A 21,614-nucleotide genomic window follows, 5' to 3' on the forward strand; every position below is an offset into this window, starting at 1 on the left:
CTTTACCTTAAGGAGCTCATCATTGAGTAAGTTATCAGGTGCCTTCCAATTTGCAGGCCTAAGTTAGACATAGCAGGTGAGCCCTTACTGGCTATACCTGCTCCAGGAATTTCCACAACAGCATCCAGATACAGGCAGAGCCCTCTGTATCCTACCCCGTTACTCCTTTACCCTAGTCCGTGATTTTTCAAGTTGGGGGTAGGGTGGGGACACTAAAACAATGTGCACTGAGATCTACTGGATCCCAGATGATCGTTCTGGCACTAAACTCTCACCCCTCCCCACATCTTTCTACTTTATTGCCAGAACTCTTAGGACTCCTCAAATGAGAAAATAGTCATGTTTTTGGGTCACCATAAGCACTATACAAATCCTCATATGCTCAAGAATGCAGCTTATCATTACTATCAGAATAATCTGCTAGCTCTGCCACCCACTCTGTGTTTTTGGTCTTCATTCTCTCTCTAAGCTCTTTCTGTTATCTCCACCAACTAGGATCTTCTTATCCTTGCTTCCTTAATATCCCACACCGCCTTCCCTCACAACCTATTTCCAGTGCTTCCATTCTGTCAAAATTTCAGTTTAGGCCCCCTACAAATCCAAATGCAGGAAGGATATTCTTTCGAATGTTATGAAGAAACATGTGATCAAAATCAATCCATGAACAGTCGCTTTTCTAAAATCTTTCGGGGAGAGGTGGCAAAGATGAACCAGAACTTTAAGACCTCAAAGCAGTAATGCTTTTTGTTATTGGTTCAATTCTCCTTGTTCCTTAATCCTTCTCCTATTCTCTAGTAACCAGGAAATGAAATTTGGGGGTAGAGGAGCAGATCTGAAGCTATTTCCCCATTATATTTGCATCCAGGTTATCAACCTAAAAATACTGTCCACGGGACAAATATGACAAATGGGGGACAGATGTTCACCTAAGTCCTGTATCAGGAATGCCCCAACTTAGGCCATGACAGCTTCTAAGTCGTGTTAAAAACAACAAAAAGCTAGTTCTCAAGGGACATGTGTCTTAATTGAGGGACCCATGGCCTAAGAATATACAAAACTAACATAAGGCACATAGTTCATGTTTTGAATCTAACATCGCGGTCTACATCTAGCCTTATATTTTTCTTCGTATGACCATACACAAGAAAGCTGCACAAGAATACCTGTAATTGGGTTACGTTAATGGAAGAAGCCTAAGTGTCACTAGAGTTGTATGCGTGACCTGGACCGGCCTCTAAGGCAGGCCAATGGCCGGGTGGGCGCCCTCGGAAGACAGCATCACTCTGAGCCTGCTACTCCTACTGGAAGAGACTCTGCCCACAGAATGCTCTAGAGATGATCATTACTAAAGGGTGTGCTGCTCTGAAGGAACTCTTGAGGTTCATGACATGAAGGAGTTAGTGAGGGTTCCAGAGATTTGCATTTAGACATGAAACGGGGAAATCTGGAGCAGTCCTTTCTGAGGTTCCTCTGACAACCCTAAAAGGGCAGGGTGTGCAGCCCGTGACACCCACTTCCTTCCTTTTCGGAGGAAACGCCCCCTCCCCCATCCAGGCCTGCCCGGACCGCCCCCCACCCCCACCCCGTCCCCCGCCTTCCAGTAGAGCTCGCGGCCTTGGCCGCGCAACAGTCTTCCGACCCCCTCCAAATCCCTACCTGGCGCACGCGCACACAGCACGCGGCCAAGTAGCCGCGCCCGGCTGGGCGAGAGGGGCAAGAAGCCGCCAAGACTGCAGCGCTCCCTCGAGGGGGCGGGGCAGCGAGGGGGCGTGGTGAGCGCGAGGCCCCGCCTTGCCATTGTAGGCGGCGGGGCCAGGTGCAGGCCCACGTGAGCAGCCGGCCCACGTGAGCAGCCGGCCCACGGGCTCTAGGGCCCGGGCGCGCAGGCGCACAGCAGGGCTAGGGCGAGGTCGGAGGCGGCAAAGGGGTGAAGGCGGAGGAGGTAGTGCCTGGGAACAGGCAACCTGTGTCTGGCGCGGTGCCCTGCAGCTGGTGGCGGGTGGGGCCGGCGGGCGGGCTGCCGCTTTCCCGTGTCGACGGAGGCTGCTGACGGGAAAACGATCCGGGAGGGAGCGCCTCGGCCCAGGTCCCTTCCCCTGAAAACCTGCGGGATTTCAGGGCCGAGTAAGCCAAGCAGAAGATCTGGGCAGTGTTAACAAACGGACGTTGAGATTCGCAGAGATCAGCCTTCGAGGCCTCTGTCTGCCCGCCACCGGCTCTGTGACCTCTGGCGTGGCACAGCCTGGCCTCAGTTTCCCCACCCTTCTAGAGGGCTTGCGGCTTGCGAGTGGCCCCGAAGAAAAGAGTTAACGTCACAAATACTACCAGCCTAGTGAGTATTTAGAGCATCTGAGTCACGCCCTTGCCCTCATTTCAACAAGATGAAAGTTACACGGTGGTTTAGTGCCAGGGCCCCTGTGTGAGCTTGGGCCTCAGTTTCCTTGTCAGCGCACAGAATGTGCTTCGAAGGTAACGAGAAGGGAGTGTGGAGCGTTGTCCCTGGCACATGGTGGGCTCATAATGCTAGTTCCAGGCGTCAGGCAGAGCAAATGGCGTCGACGTAGAGTTTATTTTAGAGTAGCCAGGCTGTCTGGGGGGTGCAACCACAGACCTTGCGAGCCAGGGTGCATACCTGCGCATAGCGGTCCGTTTCTACTCTGTCAGCTAGCAAGGGAGAAGGGATACACTTAATCATTTATTAAGTACACTCCCATTTATCCCTGACTTAGAAAAGGCTTCCTTGGTCTAATTTTCCCAATCTCTCTAGTTGGTAGTGTTTTAGAAACGCTAAAGGAAACGTTTCATTGATCGTTCTGAATCTGATGTTACATTTAGTTCTGTTCTTTTTATTTTTTTAAAATAATTTTTGGCTTTCGTTGCAGTGCACAGGCTCTTCGTTGGGGTGCGCTGGCTTCTCCCTAGTTGTGGCACGCGGGCTCTCTAGTTGACGTGTGCAGGCTCTGTTGCCCCGCTCTATTGCCCTTCGGCATGTGGGATCTTAGTTCCCTGACCAGGGATTGAACCTATGTCCCCTGTTTTGGAAGAGGGATTCTTAACCGCTGGACCACCGGGGAAGTCCCCATTTAGCCCTCTTCTGATGATGATGATGAAGGAAATGTGATTGATCTGTATTTGGCATGGTTATTAGTATACTGGATTAATTTGGGGTAAAATTGTCAGTACTCAGCAGGAGAGCTGGCAAAACCGTATGTTCAACTGTTACTGAGGCTCCATGTTGAAAGCTTAAAAAATATTCGTGTTCTGTGCTGTATTACCTTCGTGGTCTCAGTAATACCCCAGCTTCCATTGTCTCTAGGGTGGTCCTTGAAAGCTTTTGTTAATTTTTATTTTTCAGACATTTTGACCTTAATCTCACCTTTTCCTACCAGTAACCACTTAAAGATTCTGTTGCTGCAAGAGTTCAGGGAAAATCCATATGTAATATTATTTGGAGCAGGGTGACCACACCCTGACTTCTACAGTGTTGAGTAAATCAAACTACTGTTCTTAGTGGAAAAAAACCTGCAGCTGAAACTGGGGTTAGGGATAAAGAGACCCAGCTGGATTTTGCCCCTCAGTACCAGTGATAGTTTCTGTTTGTGGTGTGTTTATCATGAAACATGCTTTGCAAGAATGTGACTAGCTTTTTATAAGTCTACTGTGACTATACATAGTTTATGATGCCTAGCATCTAAGATATGTACAAATAACTGATAGATCCTGACCCCCTTAAATGACTGACGGGTGTTTGCAAAAGTCAGTATTCTGCCTACACGATAGCTCCTTGCTGGAAAAGTATTTGGTTGATATTATCTATGACTGATACTTTTAAAATATAGTATTGAAAGCATATGAGAGATTTCGGGGTTTGACTTTTTCATTTATTTTCATCTTCTCATTTCAGTATTTTAAACAGTTGTAGAACTTATGTGCTGGTGTTAACAGCTGCTTGAATTTGGCTTAAAAGAGCTAGTTGTCCTTGGTCTCACTATTTAAGTTCAACATACATTATTTAACAGAGAGTATAATATGCTGAATAACTGCAGCCGTCATAATAAACATTCATTGAGAATGTACCATTTCCATTTATATTTATGTTTATCATATATATCCATTTTATTTCACCATTTTGGACACTGGGGAATAAGACACCGTTTATTATATGTTCTTTCACCTCAGGAAATTTATGACTTTGTTTTCTGTATTTTTTTTAAGAGAAAAGAATCTTTCTGAAAAGTGAAGCCTTTTAATTGTGGTAGAAATCCTGAATATAATGTCATTGAGAAACAGTAGTCTCCTTTAAAATTTTTGTTGTTTTTTCTTTGTTTCAAATGAAATAACGACCTCTTAACAATGTTAGTGTGGCCCTTAGCCAAAACCAATCATTTCTTACTTTAGTAAATGGATCAAGAATTTTAATTTAATACATAGCAAGTATAATACTTAGGGATCTGCTCATAAAATTGATATTGGATGACAAAGGTTTTAAAACAAGGGTTTTAGACTTCAGAACAAGAAAGGTAAATTTGTGTTTATCCTGTGCTTTATTAAAATGTTGGAAATTAATAGTAGAAAGCACTGATGGATTAAAAATAAGCCATTAGACTTTGGACAACATGGATTAGTCAGTGATACATATATGTATATAATGATATGTATGTATATGTACCATTGTTTGTTTTACAAAAGGCTTTCACTTTATCTCCTCTCATCAGTTCTCCTATATCACTTTCATATAGGTATTGCTTAAGCCATTGAAGAAATGAAAAAATTTCAGAAAAGGAAAAAGAAATGCAGAGAAGGTGAAAGGAAATTGCCCAAGGTCTTCTGAGTCCAAGTCCTATAATGCTCACACAATAAAAAAAGACATGGTGGGCAATGAGTATTTTTGATTGAGCCCATTGTCAGTGCAGTCAGTATAGCGGAATTACAATTCTTTCACTGCGATTGACTCTTCTGTTCTAATTTTTACCCGTTTCTATTAACAAAATAAGGATTTCTGAATTTAACAGTAACAGGGATAGAGTGGTGAACAAGATGTAAATCAGCCCCAGCTCTCATGGGAGTTACAATTTAGAGAGAGGTAACAGAGAGCAAAATAACTTCAGATTGTTAAGTGCTAAAGAGATAAAGAGCACATAACCCATCTTAGGGTGTCATGGAAAGATCCCCAGGAAAAGGGTACCTTAATTGATGTCTGAAGCATAAGTGAAAATCAAGTGAGGGCAGGAGGAGATGGACAGTCTCAGTAAAGGAACAGCATGTGAAAAGACGTGGTGCAGAAGAGTGCATCCGTTGTTCTAGGACCTGGAAAGTACAATGTTAATCATTATAGATGTAGGGGTGTGTTGGGGGCAGTGGCTTTGGTGAAAGAGGAAAGTGTGAGAGATTAGGATAAATAAGGAAGAAGGAGTCAAAGGACTTTGAATCTGTGAGTAAAGCTTTTGGAAAGTAGGGTAGAAGAATGCTGGGAGCTTCAAGACTGTGAGTAGGAGGAACAACTATTAGGACACCATTGCAGAAGTCCAGGTAAGAAATGATGGTTGCCTGGAAAAGGGTAGTGACACTGCAGATAAAATGAGGATGGAAAAGGGAAGATAACTGAAAAAATATGTATGAGTAGAATTTTTTTCTTCAAAGAATGGTTTATCGTCCTAGAACATAATTGGTAAAAACTCAAGTTGCATACTGCAGAACTTGCATCTTTTAAAAAAAATATTGAAGTATAGTTGATTTACAATATTATATTAGTTTCAGGTGTACAACATAGCACTTCAATATTTTTATAAATTATACTCCATTTAAAGTTATTATAAAATATTGACTATATTCCCTGTGCTGTACAATATATCCTTGTAGCTAATTTATTTTACGTGTCGTAGTTTGAACCTCTTAATCCCCTGCCCCTATTTTGCCCCTCCTCCCTTCCCTCTCCTTACTGGTAACCAGTAGTTTGTTCTCTATATATGTAAATCTGTTTCTGTTTTTTTTTAAATTAATTCATTTGTTTTATTTTTTTAGATTCCACGTATAAGTGATAGCATACAGTATTTGTCTTTCTCTGTTGACTTACTGCACTAAACGTAATACCCTCCAGGTCCATGCATGTTGTTACAAATGGCAAATTTTCATTCTTTTTTTTATAGCTGAGTAATATTCCACTATGTATATGTATGTGTATTTATATATATGCCACATCTTCTTTATCCGTTCATCTCTTCATGGACACTTTGGTTGCTTCCATATCTTGGCTATTCTAAATAATGCTGTGAACATTGGGGTACATGTATCTTTTCAAATTAGTGTTTTTGTTTTGATATAATTTCTATTCTGTTAAATTTTGGGGGACTTGTTCTGTGGCCTAGCATATGATCTGTCCTGGAGAACATTCCATGTGCAATTGAAAAGAATGTGTACTTTACTGTTTTGGGATAGAATATCCTGTAGATATCTATTAAGTCCAGCTGGTCTAATGTGTCATACAAGACCACTGTTTCCTTATTGATTTTCTGTCTGGACGATCTGTCCATTGATGTAAGTGGGGTGTTAAAGTCCCCTACTATTATTGTCTTATTGTCAGTTTTTCCCTTTATGTCTGTTAATACTTGCTTTATATATTTAGGTGCTCCTATATTAGCTGCATATATTTTAAAGAATGTTGTATGCTCTTCTTGTATTGATCCCCTATCATTATATAATGCCCTTCTTTGTCTTTTGTTACAGATTTTGTTTTAAAGTCTACTTTGTCGGATATGAGTATTGCTACCCCAGCTTTCTTGTTGCTTCCATTTGCATGAAATTTCTTTTTCCATCCGCTCACTTGGAGAGTGTGCGTGTGTGCGTGTGTGCGTGTGTCTTTATGTCTGAAGTGAGTCTCTTGTGAGCAGCATATAAATGGGTCTTGTTTTTTCATCCAGTTAGCCACCCTATGTCTTTTGATCAGAGGATTTAGTCCATTGGCATTTAAAGTGATTATTGATAGGTATGTAGTTATTGCCATTTTGTTACTTATTTTCTGGTTGTTTTTGTAGTTCTTCTCTGTTCTTTTCTTCTTTTAGTTTTTACACTTGTAGTGTGATGATTTTCTTTAGTTGTATGCTTGTGTTTCCTTCTCTCTGGTTCTTGGGTATCTATTGTAGGTTTTTGATTTGTAGTTACTATAGGGTTCATATATGTTGACCTGTAACTGTATCTCCTTGTTTTAAACTGATAGTCATTTAAGTTCAAACACATTCTAAAAGATATACTTTTTAAAATTCCCCTCCCCCACGTTTTGTGTTTTTGGTGTCATATTTACATCTTCATGTTTATCCCTTAACTGCTTATTGTGGTTGTAGTTGATTTACAGTTTTTGTCTTTTAATCTTCATACTAGCTTATTTAAGTGGTTGATCCACAGCCTTTACTGTATGTTTGCCTAGGTCCTGACCTTATCGCTTCTCTTGCCTTCCTACCTGACTCTGTGTGCATCTTTCTTTGTAGCCTTGCTCATATAAGAGTTTTTATGCCTGTCTCCAGTTTGCTCTCAGTGCTAATTGCTCTGCAATTATCTGTAAATGTATTCTTGTTGTGTTTGTGCAGGGAGGCAAGTCCAGTGTCCTCCTACTCTGCCATTTTGACCTCCTTTTATATATGAGTAGAACTAATGCAGTTTTGTGATAGCTTGGATGAAGGGAGACAAGAGAGTAATGCCTGGGTTTCTGCTTTGGCAATTGAGAGAATAGTAATACTACTCACTGAGAGGAGGGATACAAAACAGGGGTACAAATTTGAGAGTAAGACTGTGAGGGGAAAGATAAGAGTTCAGTTTTAGACAGATTGAGTCTAAACATCAAGCTGAAGATAATGACTTGGGAGGTTTGAGTTGAGGCCAGTGATTTGGAAATTATTGGGGGGATAATATTTGCTTCTCATTACGATTGGGAGAAGATTAGAAATACTAAGAATACTTCAAGCTCTTTTTGAAGACAGGAATTATGTTTAATTTACATGACAAGTCTATAAGCAACCTCTAGAACAAGGAAAAAATTGCATCTCAAAGAATCAGAGCTAGTGGCTTGAAAAGTGCCTTAATATGGAAAGACACCTAATTTTCTTTTAAAAAATGAGCACTGGGAGGGCCCGGTGGGACAGAGGCTGGGAGACTGGGGCAACTGGCATGCAGCTCAGCGGGAGGCAGGTGCCTGGAGATGTGACTGGGGCCCACATGGCCAGGTTGCCATCCCAGAGGAGGGCAGCCGCACCCTGGCCCTGGGCCACCCGCATTCTGCATGAAAAACCAGCTCCATGACCCCCAAGCACAGGTGCATTTTTTAAAAAAACAAGTACTTAGAGGGAGAATTACCTTTCAAAAAAGTACTGCAGGGATTGTTAGATTGGATTTTAAAAAAATCAAGAACCAACTCTATATGCTATCTATAACAAACTCACCTTAAATATGGAGACATAGATAAGTTAGAAGTAAAAAGATGGAAAAAACATATGCTATGCAAAACACTAATCAAAAGAAAGATGAGGTGGCTCTATTAATACCAAAGTAGACTTCAAGAAATACTGCCAAGGAAGAAGACGGGCATTACATAATGAATAAGGGGTCAGTTCATCAAGAACACTTAACAGCCACAAATGTGAATGCACGTAACACAACTGAAAGAACCAAAAGGTGAAATAGACAAATTCACAGTTTTAGCTGGCAAGTTCAACTCTCCTTTTTCAGTAATCCATAGAACTAGTAGACAGAAAATGAGTAGGCATGTAGAGACCTAAACAGCCCTATTAGCCAACTTGACGTAATTGACTTTTAGAGAATACTCCATCCAGCAGTAGCAGAATACACTTTCTTGTCAAGTGTATGTAGGAAATTCCCCAAGTTAGATCGTATTCTGGGCCATAAAACAAATTTCAACAAATTTAAGAAATCATATAAAGTATGTTCTCTGATCCCAGGAGAATTAAGCTAGAAATTAATAACTGGGCAACTATTTGGAAATTACACAACACACTTTTAAATAACCCTGAGTCAAAGAGGAAGGCATAAGGGGAATTAAAAACTACTTTGAATGGAATGACAGTTAAAATGCAGCACATGCTAAAGCAGTGCTTAGAGGGAAGTGTAGCATAAAAGGCATATATTAGAAACAAAAAAGGCCTGAAATCAATGATCTTAGCCTCCACCTTAAGAAACTAAAAAACAGAACAGCAAATTAAATCCAAAACAAACAGAAAATAGGAAATAATAAAGATAAGGGCATGAATAAAGTTGCAAACAAAAATAGAGAAAGTCACTAAAACCAAAAAGTGGTATTTGAAAGATAAATTTGATATACCTCTAGCTAGACTTCTCAGGAGAAAAGCTAGACTTATCAAATCAATATCAAGAGTGAAAAAGAGAACATCACTACAGACCCTACAGACATTAAAATGATAGTAGGGAATATTATCAACAATTTTCTATGTCAATAAATTTGATAACTTAGATGAAATGGGCAAATTCCTTGAAGGACTAACTACCAGAACTTACTTAAGAAGTAGTAGATAACCTAACAACTTTCCCACAGGAAAAATCTGGTGGCTTCACTGGTCAATTGTACAGGTATTTAAGGAAGAAATAATACCAATTCTACACAAACTCTTCCAGAAATAGAAAAGGAGAGAACACTTCCCAACTAATTCTATGAGGCCAGCAGTATACCTCACACCCATTAGGATGGCGACTATCAAAAGAACCAGAAAATGATAAGTATTGGTAAGTATGTGGGGAAATTGGGACCCTTGTGCAGTGTTGATGAGAATGTAAAATGATATAGCTGCTATGGAAAATAGTATGGTGGTTCCTCAAAAAAATTAAAAATAGAGTTACCATATGATCTAGCAATTCCACTTTTACATCACAGGGATGTAATACACATTATATAGCAAATAATACTGTAATAATTTTGTATGGTGATAGATGGTTACTAGACTTATTGTGGTGATCATTTCATAATCTTTTTGATTGTCAAATCACTATGTGTACACCTGAAACTAACATACTATTGTATGTCAACTGTATTTCAGTTAAAAAAAAGGAGGGGTTTGAAGAGATATTTGTATACCCATGTTCATAGCGTTATTCATGATAGGTAAAAGATGGATGCACCCCAAGTGTCCATTGATAGATGAATGGATAAGCAACATGTGGTATATGCATGCAAAAGAATATTATTTGGCCTTGAAAAGGAAGGAAATTTTGGTAATGCTACAGTATGGATTAAACTTGAGGGCCTTATGCTAAATGAAATAAGCCAGTCACAAAGCAACAATGCTAAATGAAATAAGCCAGTCACAAAACAACAAACACCGTATGATTCCACTTATATGAGATACTTCACATAGTCAAAGTCATAGAGGCAAAAAGTAGAATGGTGATTTTGAGGGGCTAGGGACAGGGGGAATGGGGAAATATTGTTTAATGGGTACAGGGTTTCAGTTTTCCAAGAAGAAAAGAGCTATGGAAATGGATAGTGGTGATGGTTGAACACATATTGAATATATTTAATATCACTGAACTGTACACTTAAAAGTGGTTAAGATGGTAAGTTTTCTGTTTATTTTCTCACAGTAAAGAAAATTGAACAAAATTCAGTATATAAAAAGAGTAGAAAATATATCGTGACCAAGTGGAGTTTATCACAAGATGCAAGATTGGTTCACTATTCATAAAGCAATCAATGCAATTCACCATATCAACAAACTAAAGAAGAAAAACCATATGATCATCTCAATAGATGCAGAAAAAGCATTTTAAGAAACATTTATTATTCATTCCTGATAAAACTCTCAGAAAACTAGGAACAAAAGTGAACTTCCGCTACCTGATAAAGGACATGAATGAAAAACCTACAGCTAATATCATACTTAATAGTGAAAGACTTGAATGCTTTCCCCCTAAAGTCAGAACAAAGCAAGAATGCTGGCTCTCACCACTCTTATTCGTCATTTTCCTGAAGGTCTTAGCTAGTGCAATGAGGCAAGAACAAGAGGCATACGGAGTGGAAAGGAAGAAATAAAAATGCCTTTATCTGTAGATACCATGATTGTCTGTGTAGAAAATCCCAAAGAATCTCCAAAAAACTCCTGGATATAGTAGGTAAAATTAGCAAGGTCACAAGATCCAAGGTCAATATATGAAAACTCGTACTTTTCTAACAGCAAACATTTGAACTTGAAGACTTTTTAAAGTGCTCTTTAAAATAGCATTCAGGGAATTCCAGTGGTCCAGTGGTTAGGACTTGGAGCTTTCACTGCAGTGACCTGTGTTCAGTCCCTGGTCGGGGAACTAAGATCCAACAAGCTGCGAGTTGTGGCCAAAAAAAAAAAGCATCCAAACTATTTAAATACTTAGGGAAAATATAACAAAATATGTGTAAGATTTGTATGTTAAAAACTGCAAAATTGATGAGAGAAATTAGAGAAGACCTAATATCATTGGTGAGATATTTTGGGTTCATAAGTTGGGAGACTCAATATTATCAGAATGTAATTTCTTCCCAGATTGATGTGTAGATTCAATGAAATTACAACCACCATCTCAGCAGCCATTTTTTGTGGAAATTAATAAGCAAGTTCTAAAATTTATATTGAGAGGCAAAGAACCTAGAATAGCCAAAACAATTTTTTAAATTTAATTTTTACTTTATATTGGATTATAGTTGATTTACAATGTTATGTTAGTTTCAGGTGTGCAGCAAAGTGATTCAGTTATACATAAACATTTTTTTAAACATCTTTATTGGAGTATAATTGCTTTACAGTGGTGTGTTAGTTTCTGCTTTATAACAAAGTGAATCAGTTATACATATACATATATACATAAACATTTATCCATTCTTTTTTGGATACTTTTCCCATATAGGCTTATTACAGAATATTAAGTAGAGTTCCCTGTGCTATACAGTAGGTCCTTGTTGATTATCTGTTTTATATATAGTAGTGTGTATATGTTAATCCCAAACTCCTAATTTATTCCTCCCCCCTCCATGTTTCCCCTGTGGTAACCATAAGTTTGTTTTCGAAGTTTGTGAGCCTGTTTCTGTTTTGGAAATAAGTTCATTTGTATCACTGTTTTTAGATTTCACATATAAGTGATATCATATGATATTTGTCTTTCTCTTTCTGACTTACTTCACTTAGTATGATAATCTCTAGGTCCATCCATGTTGCTGCAAATGGCATTATTTTATTCTTTTTTATGGCTGCATAATATTCCATTGTATATATGTACCACATCTTCTTTATCCATTCCTCTGTCCATGGACATTTCAGTTGCTTCCATGTCTTGGCTCTTGTAAACAGTGCTGCAGTGAACATTATAGAGTGCATGTATGTTTTTGAATTATGGTTTCTCTGGATCAGTGCTCAGGAGTTGGATTGCTGGATCATATGGTAGTTGTATTTTTAGGGTTTTTTGTTTTTGTTTTTTTTGGTTGTGTTGGGTGTTCATTGCTGCACATGGGCTTTTCTGTAGTTGCCACGAGCAGGGGCTACTCTTTGTTGTGGTTCACGGGCTTCTCATTGCGGTGGCTTCTCTTGTTGCAGAGCACGGGCCCTAGGCGCGTGGGCTTCAGTAGTTGCAGCACGTGGGCTCCGTAGTTGTGGCTCATGGGCTCTAGAGTGCAGGCTCAGTGGTTGTGGCACATGGGCCCAGTTGCTCCGCGGCATTTGGGATCTTCCTGGAGCAGGGCTTGAACCCATGTCCCCTGCATTGGCAGGCAGATTCTCAACCACCGCGTCACCAGGGAAGTCCCTACTTTTAGCTTTTTAAAGAATCTCCATACTGTTCTCCATAGCGGTTGTACCAATTTACATTCCCACCAACAGTGTAGGAGGGTTCCCTTTTCCCCACACCCCCTCCAGTATTTGTTATTTGTAGACTTTTTGATGATGGCCATTCTGACCAGAGTGAGGTGGTACCTCCTTGTGGTTTTGATTTGCATTTCTCTAATAATGAGCAACATTGTGCATGTTTTCATGTGCTTTTTGGCCATCTGTAAGTCTTCTTTGGAGAAATGTCTGTTTAGATCTTCCGCCTATTTTTTGGAATGGGTTGTTTGTTTTTTTGATATTAAGCTGCATGAGCTGTTTGTATATTTTGGAGATTAATCCCTTGTTGGTAGCTTCATTTGCAGATATTTTCTCCCATTCTGTGGGTTGTCTTTTCATGTTGTTTATGGTTTCCTTTGCTGTGCAAAAGCTTTTAAGTTTCATTAGGTCCCATTTGTTTATTTTGGCTTTTATTTTCATTACTGTAGGAGGTGGATCCAAAAAGATATTGCTGTGATTTATGTCATGAAGTATTCTGCCTATGTTTTCCTCTAAGAGTTTTATAGTATCCGGACTTACATTTAAGTCTTTAATTCATTTTGAGCTTATTTTTGCGTATGGTGTTAGGGAGTGTTCTAATTTCATTCTTTTACATGTAGCTGTCCAGTTTACCCAGCACCACTTACTGAAGAGACTGTCTTTTCTCCGTTGTTTAGTTTTGCCTCCTTTGTAATAGATTAATTGCGCATAGGTGTGTGGGTTTATTTCTGGGTTTTCTATCCTGTTCCGTTGTTCTATATTTTATTTTTTTGCCAGTGCCATACTGTTTTGATGACTGTAGCTTTGTAGTATAGTCTAAAGTCCAGGAGCGTGCTTTCTCCAGCTCCGTTTTTCTTCCTCAGGATTGCTTTGGCTATTTGGGGTCTTTTGTTTATCCATACAAATTTAAAAACTTTTTGTTCTAGTTCTATGAAAAATGCTGTTGGTAATTTGTAGGGATTGCATTGAATCTGTAGATTGCCTTGGGTAGTAGAGTCATTCTGACAGTAATGTTTCTCCCAATCCAAGGACATGGTATATCTTTCCATCTGTTTGTGTTGTCTTCTGTTTCTTTCATCAGCATCTTACAGTTTTCGGAGTACAGGTCTTTTGTCTTCTTAGGTAGGTTTATTCCAAGGAATTTTATTCTTTTTGATGTGATGGTAAATGGGATTGTTTCCTTAATTTCTCTTTCTGATCTTTTGTCGTTAGTGTATAGAAATGCAAGAGATTTCTGTGTATTAGTTTTGTGTCCTGCAGCTTTACCAAATTTATTGATGAGCTCTAGTCATTTTCTGGTAGCATCTTTAGGATTCTCTATGTACAGTATCATGTCATCTGCAAACAGTGACAGCTTTACTTCTTCTTTTCCAGTTTGGATTCCTTTTATTTATTTTTCTTCTCTGATTGTAAATCTATGTTGAATAGAAGTGGCGAGAGTGGACATCCTTGTCTTGTTCTTGATCTTAGAGGAAATGTTTTCAGCTTTTCACCATTGAGTGTGATGTTAGCTGTGGGTTTGTCATATATGGCCTTTATTATGTTAAGGTAGTTTCCCTCTGTGCTCACTTTCTGGGGAGAATTTATCATAATTGGGTGTTGAATTTTGTCAAAAGCTTTTTCTGCATCTATTGAGATGATCATATGGTTTTTATTATGTTTGTTAATGTGGTGTATCACATTGATTGATTTGCAGATATTGAAAAATTCTTGCATCCCTGGGATAAATCCCACTTGATCATGGTTTCTGATCCTTTGAATGTATTGTTGGATTACGTTTGCTAGTATTTTGTTGAGGATTTTTGCATCTATGTTCATCGTTCGTATTGGTCTGTAATTTGTGTGTGTGTGTGTGTGTGTGTGTGTGTGTGTGGTATCTTTGTCTGTTTTGGTATCACCCATCAGGGTGATGGTTTTGGTATCAGAATGAGTTTGTGGATGTTCTCTGCAATTTTTTGGAATAGGTTCAAAAGGATAGGTGTTAACTCTTCTCTAAATGTTTGATAGAATTCTCTTCTGAAGCCGTGTAGTCATGGACTTTTGTTTGTTTGAAGTTTTTAAATCACAGTTTCAGTTTCAGTACTTGTGATGGGTCTGTTCATATTTTCTGTTTCTTCCTGGTTCAGTCTTAGAAGATTGTACTTTTCTAAGAATTTGTCCATTCTTCTAGGTTGTCCATTTTTACTGGCGTAGAGTTGCTCATAGTATTCTCTTACGATCCTTTGTATTTCTGTGGTGTCAGTTGTAACTTCTCCTTTTTCATTTCTAATTTTATTTTATTTTATTTTTATTTTTTGGGGGGGTTTAAAACATTTTTTTTAATTGAAGTATACTTGATTTACAATGTTGTGTTAGTTTCTGGTGTACAGCAAAGTGGTTCATATATATTTGTGATATATATATTATATATTATTTTTCATATTCTTTTCCATTATGGATTATTCTAGGATATAGAATATAGTTCCCTGTGCTATACAATAGGACTTTGTTGTTTATCTCTTTTATATATAGTAGTTTGTATCTGCTAATCCCAAACTCCTGATTTATTCCTCCCCCTCCATTCCCCCTTTGGTAACCATAAGTTTGTTTTCTATGTCTGTGAGTCTTCATTTCTAATTTTGTTGATTTGAGCCTTCTATCTCTTTTTCTTGATGAAGCTGGCTAAAGGTTTATCAATTGTGTTTATCTTCTGAAAGAACCAGCTTTTAGTTTTATTGATCTTTGCTGTTGTTTTCTCTCATTCCTGTGAGAAAACCTCAGCAATGTAATTACTTTCCTGTTCGTGGGTTGCCCACCCAGCGGGTATGGGATTTGATTGTATTGCGAAGCACCACTCCCACTGTCTTGTTGTGTCTTCTTCTTTGTCTTTGGATGTTGAATATCTTTTTTGGGTAGGTTCTAGTCTTTTTTTGTCGATGGTTGTTCAGTAGTTAGTTGTGATTTTGGTGTTTTCATGAGAGGAGGTGAGCTCAAGTCCTTCTACTCTGCCATCTTGTCTCCAATCATGCTGTTATCTCAATCTCTAATTGCTTTTTATTAAATAAGCTCTTTCCAGTGTTTTTCAAACCCCCTGCTGGCTCATGATGAAGTTTTTTGGGTCCTCTTTATTTTTTAAATTTTTTAATTTTTGTTTGTTTTTGCGGTTCGTGGGCCTCTCACTGTTGTGGCCTCTCCCATTGCGGAGCACAGGCTCCGGACGCGCAGGCTCAGTGGCCATGGCTCATGGTCCCAGCCGCTCCGCGGCATGTGGGATCTTCCTGGATGGGGGCACGAACCCGTGTCCCCTGCATCGGCAGGCGGTCTCTCAACCACTGCGCCACCAGGGAAGCCCTTTGGGTCCTCTTTAAAGATGGGTGTCCGCTGTGGTCAATCAGAGCTACCTTGAGGTTCTTTTTTTTTTTTTTTTTTTTTTTAATATTTATTTACTTATTTGGTTGTGTCGGATCTTAGTTGTGGCAGGCGGGCTCCTTAGTCGTGGCTTGCTGGCTCCTTAGTTATGGCAGTCAGCCTCCTTAGTTGCAGCAGGTGGTCTCCTTAGTTGTGGCTTGTGAACTCTTAGCTGAGGCATGTGTGTGGGATCTAGTTCCCGGACCAGCAATCAAACCCGGGCCCCCTGCCTTGGGAGCACGGAGTCTTAACCACCGTGCCACCAGGGAAATCCCAACCTTGAGGTTCTTATATACTGGGAAGCTGGAGATCTGGGATGGTGCTGAGCATCAAGAATGGCCCAGAGTGAAGATTGCAGTAGGCTGTTCTGGATTTCTCATTATTTTTTGTGGACTCCATAGTTTAGCTTCTGTATCCACCACCCTAACCCAGGAGAAACTTCCCCGAATTCATTGCACAAGCAGTGCAGAACAGTACAGTTTCTCTACTCCTCGGAAAGCTGAGGTAAGATTTGCCACTGGCAAAATCAAAGCTTCTGGGCTGCTGGGGTTTTTTTGTTTTTTTAAAATATGGTAAGAACATAAAATACAGAAGATGAGATCTACTCTCTTAATAAATTAGTATACAGTATTGTTAACTACAAGCACAATGTCATGTAGCAGATCTGTAGAATTTTTTATCTTTTACTACTGGAAGTTTATACCCATTGAATATCAACTCCCCATTTTCCCTTTCCTTTAGACCCTGGCTACCACCATTCTTCTTGTACTTTGATGACTGAGTACTTTAGGTAACTCATATAAGTACAATAATGCAGTATTTGTCCTGGCTGGCTTATTTCACTTTGTATAAGGTCCTCAAATTTCATCCATGCTGTAGCATACAAAAGGATATCCTTCTTTTTATGGTTGAATAATATTTCACTGTATGTATATGCCACATTTTCTTTATCCATTCATCTGCTGACTAATATTTAGATTGTTTCCATGTCTTAGCTCTTGTGAACAGTGCTTCAGTGAACATGGGAGTGTAGATATCTCTTTGATATCTTGATTTCAATTCTCTTGGATAAGTACCCAGTAATTGGATTGCTGGATCATATGGTAGTTCTATTTTTAATTTTTGAGGAACCTCCATACTGTTCTCCATAGTGGCTGCACCATCTGACATTGTCACCATCAGTGTACCAGGCTTACAGTTTCTCTACAGCCGCACCAACACTTGTTCTTTTGTTTTCTTGGTAATGGCCATCCTGAGAGGTGTGAGGTGATATCTCATTGTGGTTTTTTGATTTGCATTTCCCTGATGATGAGCATCTTTTCATATAACTGTTGGCTATTTATAGATCTTCTTTGGAGAAATGTCTACCCAAGTCTTTTGCCCATTTTTAACCAGCTTATTTATTTTTTTGCTGTTGAGTAGTAGTAGTTCCTTATATATTTTGAATATTAATCTCTTATCAATTTGCAAATACTCTCTTCCTTTCCATAGGTTGCCTTTTCACTCTTGATTCTTTGCTCTGCAGAAGCTTTTTAGTTTGATGTAGCCCCACTTGTCTATTTTTGCTTTTGTTGTATATACTTTTGGTGTTCAAATCAGTGCCAAGAGCAGTGTCATGAAGATTTTCCCCTGTGTTTTCTTCTTGGAGTTTTAGAGTTTCAGGTCTTAAATTTAAATTTTTAGTACATTTTGAGTTGATATATATGTATGGTGTTAGATAAGGGTCCAGTTTCATCCTTTTGCATGTGGATATCCAGTTTTCCCAGCATCGTTTGTTGAAGAGACTAACCTTTCCCCGTTATGTATTCTTGGTATGCTTGTCAAAGAGCAGTTGGCCATATATGAAGACAATGAGATATTGGTGAGTGGAAAGACACATAGGCCAATGGAATAGAATACAGAGTACAGGAACAGACCACACAAACATGGTCTGATTTTGGACAAAGATGCCAAGAAAACTCATTGGAGTAAAGATAGTTTTTTCAAAAACTTGGTGCCGGAATAATTGACATCCATATTTTTAAAAATGAACCTTGTATGTATACAAAAATTAACTAAAAATGTGTCATACACCAAAATGTAAAATTTAAAACTACAGCACTTCTAGAACTTCCTGTTGCATCTGTTAGCCACATGTGGCTATTTAAATTTAAATAATTAAAACTAAATACAGTGTGACAGTTCAGCTGCTTAGTTGTTCTAGCCACGTGTCAAGTCCTCAGTGGCCATGGGTGGCTAACTAAAGCTGTATTGATTAGCTCAGATTACAGCATATTTCTTTTCTTTTCTTTTTTTTTTTTTTTGAGCTTGGTGGGAAAGGCTTTTCTGTTTTTTAAAAAAATATATTTCATTATTATTCTTTTACATCTTTATTGGATTATAATTGCTTTGTAATGTTGTGTTAGTTTCTGCTGTATAACAAAGTGAATCAGCTATACGTATAACTGTATCCCCTCTCTCTTACATCTCCCTCCCACCCTCCCCATCCCACCCCTCTAGGTTGTCACAGAGCACTGAGCTGGCCTCCCTGTGCTATACAGCAGCTTCCCACTAGCTATCTCTTTCACACATGGTAGTGTATATATTGTCAGTGCTAGTCCCTCAGTTTGTCCCACCCTCCCCTTCCCTCCCTGTGTCCACAAGTCCATTCTCTATGTCTGCATCTCTTTTCCTGTCTTGCCACTAGGTTCATCAATACCATTTTTCTACATTCCATATATATGCATTAATACATGGTATTTGTTTTTCTCTTTCTGAGTTACTTCACTGTGTATGACAGACTCTAAGTCCATGCACATCACTACATATGACTCAATTTCTTTCCTTTTTATGGATGAGTAATACTCCATTGTATATATGTACCACATCTTTATCCATTCATCAGTCGATGGACATTTAGGTTGATTCCATGTCCTGTCTATTGTAAATAGAGCTGCAATGAACATTTTGGTACATGATTCTTTTTGAATTATGGTTTTCTCAGGGTATATGCCCAGTAGTGGGATTGCTGGGTCGTATGGTAGTTCTATTTGTAGTTTTTTAAGGAACCTCTATACTGTTCTCCATAGTGGCTGTATCAATTTACATTCCCACCAGCAGTGCAAGAGTGTTTCCTTTTTTCCACACCCTGTCCAGCATTTATTGCTTGTAAATTTTTTGATGATGGCCATTCTGACCAGTGTGAGGTGAGACCTCATTGCAGTTTTGATTTGCATTTCTCTAATGATTAGTGATGTTGAGCATCTTTTCATGTGTTTGTTAGCCATCTGTATGTCTTCTTTGGAGAAATGTCTGTTTAGGTCTTCTGCCCATTTTTGGATTGGGTTGTGTGTTTTTTTGATATTGAGCTGCATGAGCTGCTTGTGTATTTTGGAGATTAATCCTTTGTCAGTTGCTTCATTTGCAAATAATTTCTTCCATTCTGAGGGTTGTCTTTTCATCTTGCTTATGGTTTCCTTTGCTGTACAAAAGCTTTTAAGTTTCATTAGGTCCCATTTATTTATTTTTGTTTTTATTTTCATTACTCTAGGAGGTGGCTCAAAAAGGATCTTGCTGTCAAAGAGTGTTCTGCCTGTGTTTTCCTGTAAGAGTTTTATAGTGTCTGGCTTTACATTTCGGTCTTTAATCCATTTTGAGTATATTTTTGTATATGGTGTTAGGAGGTGTTCTAATTTCGTTCTTTTACATGTAGCTGTCCCGTTTTCCTAGCACCACATACTGAAGAGGCTGTCTTTTCTCCATTGTATATTCTTGCCTCCTTTGTCAAAGATAAGGTGACCATATGTGTGTGGGTTTATCTCTGGGCTTTCTATCCTGTTCCATTGATCTATATTTCTGTTTTTGTGCCAGTACCATACTGTCTTGATTACTCTAGCTTAGATTAGAGCTTATTTCTGTCATCACAGAAAACAGTCTTATGCATTGCTGTTCTAGAAGAAAACATAGGAGAAAATCTTTGGGATCTTAGTTAGGCAAAGATTTCTTAGGACACAAAAATTGTGACCATAAAAAAAAAAAAAAGGATAAATTGGGTTTCATCAAAATTAAAAACTTAAGGTTTTTGAAACACTGTGCTAAGAAAATGAAAAGACAATCCACAGACCAGGGAAGAAATATTTTCAAAACATATATTTGATAAAGAATTGGCAACCAGAATATTAAAATTTTTTTCAAAATTCAATAATATCAAAGAAATTAAGAAGTGAGCAAAAAGTTTGAAAAACCATTTCACCAAAGAAGATATATGAATGGCATAGTATTTAAATTTTCTAGTCTTATATAGTATGTTTTGTTGTATGTTTGTTTAATCAACAGCGGTTATCTGGTTGGGAAGTTTTTGGTCCACTTTTGTTTTCTTTGTACCTCACTGGATCTTAACTTTTTAAAAAATTAATTAATTATTTTTTATTGGAGTAAAACTGCTTTACAATGTTATGTTAGTTCCTGCTGTACAATGAAGTGAGTCAGCCATATGTATACCTATACCCCTCCCTGTTGGACCTCCCTCCCACTCTCCCCATCCCACCCACCTAGGTCGTCACAGAGCCCCGGGCTGAGCTCCGTGTGCTACACAGCAGGTTCCCACTAGCTATCTATTTGATACATGGTAGTGTATGTCAAACCTAATTTCCCAATTTGTCCCACCCCCTCTTTCCTCCACTGTGTCCACATGTCTGTTCTCTACATCTGCGTCTCTATTCCTGCCCTACAAATAGGTTCATCTGTACTATTTTTCTAGATTCCACATGTATGCCTTAATATATGATATTTATTCTTCTCTTTCTGGCTTACTTCACTCTGTATGACAGACTCTAGGTCCATCCACATCTGTACAAATGACCCAGTTTCATTCCTTTTTATGGCTGAATAATATTCCATTGTAAACATGTACCACGTCTTCTTCATCCATTCTTCTGTTGATGGACATTTAGGTTGCTTCCATGTCCTGGCTATTGTAAATAATGCTGCAGTGAACATTGGGGTGCATGAATGTTTTCAAATTATGGTTTTCTCTGGGTATATGCCCAGTAGTGGGATTGCTGGGTCATATGGTAGTTCTATTTTTAGTTTTTTAAGGAACCTCCATACTGTTCTCCATAGTGGCTGTACCAATTTACATTCCCACCAACAGTGCAGGAGGGTTCCCTTTTCTTCACACCCCGTCCAGCATTTACTGTTTGTAGATTTGTTGTTGATGGCCATTCTGACCTGTGTGAGGTGATACCTCACTGTGGTTTTGATTTGCATTTGTCTATTGATTAGTGATGTTGAGCATGTTTTCATGTGCCTCTTGGACATCTGTATGTCTTCTTTGGAGAAATGTCTGTTTAGGTCTTTCATCTATTTTTTAATTGGGTTGTTTGTTTTTTGATATTGAGCTGCATGAGC

General features: G+C 38.8%; 1 long non-coding RNA gene across 1 annotated transcript in view; it reads left to right on the forward strand.

Annotated features, from left to right (window-relative positions):
- The first annotated feature begins 1,909 nt into the window (after positions 1–1,909).
- Positions 1,910–21,614, forward strand: part of LOC129391517 (uncharacterized) — a 49,640-nt gene continuing 29,935 nt past the window's right edge. Inside the window, exon 1 of the long non-coding RNA XR_008615763.1 lies at positions 1,910–2,332. This is a non-coding gene — a long non-coding RNA (uncharacterized lncRNA). The remainder of the gene's footprint in view (positions 2,333–21,614) is intronic.

The sequence above is a fragment of the Physeter macrocephalus genome, chromosome 18 (assembly GCF_002837175.3).
Source record: "Physeter macrocephalus isolate SW-GA chromosome 18, ASM283717v5, whole genome shotgun sequence".
NCBI classification, from domain to species: Eukaryota; Metazoa; Chordata; class Mammalia; order Artiodactyla; family Physeteridae; genus Physeter; species Physeter macrocephalus.